At 42.8% G+C, this 4,322-nt stretch overlaps 1 pseudogene; it reads right to left on the bottom strand.

Moving 5' to 3' along the window:
- Nucleotides 1–327: 327 nt before the first annotated feature.
- Nucleotides 328–1,680, bottom strand: LOC128376918 (putative nuclease HARBI1; annotated as a pseudogene).
- Between the last annotated feature and the right edge of the window lie 2,642 nt (nt 1,681–4,322).

Genomic DNA, 4,322 nt, shown 5'->3' with positions numbered 1-4,322 from the left:
TGAGAGGCAAATCAAGCTGGCAGAGGTGAAAATCCAAGTCAAAAAGAGAGAGCTTATAGACATGGAGCTTGATTCACAAATGAAGCACAAGACCCTCAGGAAACTGGACCTGGAGATTGAAAAACTAGAGAGAGAAGTGAGTATGTCAGTGCACACTGTAACCATAACTGTGTATGCTGTGTATTAATTGTTACTTTTGCCCTCTGTATTCCAGGTTCCAGACAAATGAGAACTATAAAATAAAAAAACTTCAACTGGAAAACATTGATGTCCTCCTTTCATGTATGCTTAGTGAAGGGAAATTTTAAGACATAACCACACACTGTGCTACCAATGCTAGACAAAATGCACATACACAGCAAAATGTAACTTATGATCTTTTTAATAGGTAACTTAAATCCAATCCAAAGCTAACTGAAAAAATGCTCAATGTAATGCTCTCTGACAAGCCTGCCATTTCTGTTGCCTGGGAAAATGGCGGCATTTTCCCATTCAACATCAATTGCCACTCGGGGGGGGCCCTCTGCTTTCTCAGGCCTGCAATGTTATGCAGCACTGCGCATGCTGCAACCAGATCATAGGCCCTGTGAGGAAACCCTCAGGTAATGCAGGCACTGAAATCTGGATTTAAGAAGGCCAAAGGTCATCTCAATTCGAGCCCTCGTCTTTGCATGACCATGCCTGCTGTGGTGGGGTTTGGGGGTCTGCAAGGGGAGTCAATAAGAAGGACTCACAGGCATAGCCTTTGTCTCCCAGCAGCACACCAGAGAATTCACCTGATGATAAAGCAAGATACAATTTATGAAACTATACAGCAGAGTTAAACGCTCATAATGTCCAAGGTGCTTACAAATAAGATGTGTGGCTTACCTTGTGAGAGTCTCTCATAAATTGGACTCGCATGAAAGACTCTGTAGTCATGGACTGAGCTAGGCCATTTTGCCTCTACGTTGCTGATAAGGCAGTCAGCATCACAGATCATCTGAAACAATAAGATGTAACCATTGAGGTCTATTAATTCATGCAAGTCACAGTAACCACAAACCACTCTTACCTGAACATTGATGCTGTGGAAGGATTGTCTATTGATAAAGTCCCCCTCGTGTTCCCCTGATGGCCATTTGATTTTGACATGAGTGCAATCCACTGCACTAATGACATTAGGGAAAGCTGTGACAAAAAATAGTGATTATCCAACTCTGATTACAGTACAATTGGAAACTACATTTTGCAAGTTGAAATTGATGTTACCTGCAATCTTGTAGAACTCCTCCTTAATGTATAGGGGTCTTCTGTGGCCAGGGAAGGTTATGAATACATGCACAAGAGACTTCAGCACCAAACACGTCTTATTGTGCGGCATACGGTTCCTTTATTGAGGTTCTCTGCATCCCCAACAGAATACAGGAAGCTCCCACTTGCAAAGAACCTCAGTGCAACACAGACCATCTGTGGAACAGTGAGGGCCTGGCTTCGTGCTGTCTGGTGCTGTATTTTTGGCCCCAGCAGCCTACATAAATATCTCAGTCCATCGGCCGAGAATCGATACCTCTCAATGAGATGGTCATCTCCAAAAGCCAATGGGTCCAACCTGTCCCGGAAGACTCTCTCACGCCTAAATGCTCTTCTGATGATTAGGGCTTCCTCATCCAGAACATCCTTCAAAGAAGGGCACGCCATTATGAAGAGGGAACAGGTGAATGGGAGTTGGACCTATATATACTATATTACCCTCGTCACAGACTTAATTGATACCACCTTTGCAACTTTATTGGTCACTTTTTATAATCTCAACAGCAATAATACACATATTCATCAAAGCTCTAATGGCAATTTGACGCGCAGTAGGCAGGGAGAGAGGGGGGCGGGGCGTAGACTGTATGCGGAAGCAAAACTAGACATGAAGCCACCTGATTGGTTTTTTCTGTTCGCACCGAACGGCTCGGATTGGTCGGGGTTTTATCAGTCCTGTGGCCGCTACAGAGCTCTGATTTTTTCCGTTCCTTTTTCTAAAGCCATAATGTATTGATACCTTTCATAATAGAAGGACCATTTCTCCCAGTATAACAAAAAGTGTTTCTGAACAGGATTACCAACCCTACCTTTAACATAGCAATATATCACTAGGCCTTTATATATCACAGTAATGATACCACATGAATGACTATAAAACTGTTGCAATTAAACAGTCAGACTTTAATGAAATGACAATATAATTTATCTGTAATATTTTAATGCAGGATAATTAAAATGATGTAACATATTTAGAAAGACCGTGGAAATGCTGTAAAACCCATTAATTTGTCAGATTGACAGAACTGCCAGATGAATCCCTGGGAATAATCTTAGCCTGGTTGTTAGCCTGGTCTGGAGCAGGCTAGCTGCAGAGAATAAATAACCATAGTAACTGGGCCGGGTTAAATTTAACCTGCTTTCATGCAACCGACTTGAGGCTAAAATTCAGCCAGGATAACTAACATATCCCGGCTTAATCCCTTATCCTGGTTTCGTGCAATACCCCTCTGGAACCTAGGGAGAACAAATAAACAGGGAGAAAATATTCTAATAAACAAAACTACTCCTAAACAAGGAGGAAAAAAAGCCTAAAAACAGAAAATCACTCCACTAGGGAGGTAAACAAAAGCCACAACTAGGAAAACAAAACACTGGAGGAACCAAACTCCGTTCACAAAAGAAAGTAAAAATAAAGCAGAAAATCGGAGGCTCTACAAAACTCTAAGACACTAAACTGACTACTACGGTTATTCTATGAAAAAAATAGAAACAAAAGATCACTCGCAAGGAGGCAAAGAACACAGGCTTACTTGACGTGAGAATAACAAGGCTGAGGAATAACATGGACTGTGGAGACTGGCTGGGGTGCACGACAGAACGAGAGACTCTGGCACAAGACAAATGAAGACGCAGACTATAAAACACATGAGGGTAATGGGGAACAGGTGGACACAATCAGGAATCAGGGAAGACAATAAGACCGATGACACATGAGGAAGGGCAAGTGACCTGAAATGAGAGTTAATTTTCAAAACAGGAAGTCACGAGACAAACCTCACCGTGGTGTGACAAAATGAAGCCTAACTACGATTAGGTTACTGCAAGGGGTAATCTTACAGTAACTACATAACTTATCCACAGCTAGTCGCATAGCCTACAGCACACAGAAATAGTTTATAACTATTACACTGTGGTTATTAGGGAATTTATTTATTTTCTGAATTTATAATTTTATAGGCTACAGCAGGAGCAGTTGACTATGTGCAGTCCTGCATACAATAACACTTGAAGAAATGCAGTAGCATAACAATCTTTTTCTTTTGTTAACTTTAGGGTCTTTGTGTTCTCTACATTCGGAAAGGTAAGCAAACCCACTCCAGCCAAATGTAGGTGTCACAGGTTTCTAAAATCTCAGGCACACAAGCACACAGAGTCAGTTAAAATCCAATAATAGGTAATTTAATAACAGGCAGGCTTTGTTAAAACAGTCAAAAATGGGGGGGGGGGCAGGGGGGGACACAGGGGGACACAGTCTTTAGCGAGGATCCCAGAAAGCTGACCAGTCTGTGGTACCCTTTTTTGTAGTCTGTACTCCACCTTAGTTCCAGGGGTTCTGTCCAAAGAGGAAGGGGAAAGGCGCAAGGTGGAGTCAGGTGACGAGGGCGTGGCTACAGCCTTAGTGCACTCAGCTGTCAGCAGGGTGCTGATATACTGGCAGTGTGTTCTGGTGAGCCGGCTCTGGAGGTGCCTCAGGACAGAACAAAAACACAGAGTAAAGGCACCAATTCTATTCTTCACTGCAGTGTGTCCAAATCTGCATTGTTTTACTCGCCTCTATGCACGGGTGTGGCAATCCACTCAGCCAGCGTCTTTTGTTGACCCTCTGCGTCTGGTGTCCTCTTCTCTCTGCCGTCTCAGCTCACTACTGCCAGGGCCTCTCTCAGTCTTGCTCTGAGTCCTTTTATCAGTGTTGGAGGTGATTGCTACTTGGCTACAGGTGTGCCAATTTACTGCAGGGGAGGTCCTTCAGACACTCAGGAGAGAAACACTTCAAACCAAATGAATTACACAAAATCAAAACAAACAATACAGTGCAATAAAACACAAAAAGATCTCTCCTAGTCACTTTGTGACATAGGCCTACTTTTAATTTATAAATGTCATTGTTTTCCCCTGGATGATATTTAGTTCATTTCATCCAAAGCGCAACAAACGGGTGTTTGGAGCAGGCACGGCGGCAGGATCTCAATTTTGGGTGAACCAGAGTAATTTTGGGTGGGCCTATTAATTACAGATTTTAAGTCAAA

Source organism: Scomber japonicus, chromosome 17 (assembly GCF_027409825.1).
Source record: "Scomber japonicus isolate fScoJap1 chromosome 17, fScoJap1.pri, whole genome shotgun sequence".
In the NCBI taxonomy this organism is placed as follows: domain Eukaryota; kingdom Metazoa; phylum Chordata; class Actinopteri; order Scombriformes; family Scombridae; genus Scomber; species Scomber japonicus.
The sequence above is the reverse complement of the archived record's forward strand: the minus strand, read 5'-3'. Positions and strand labels throughout refer to the sequence as shown.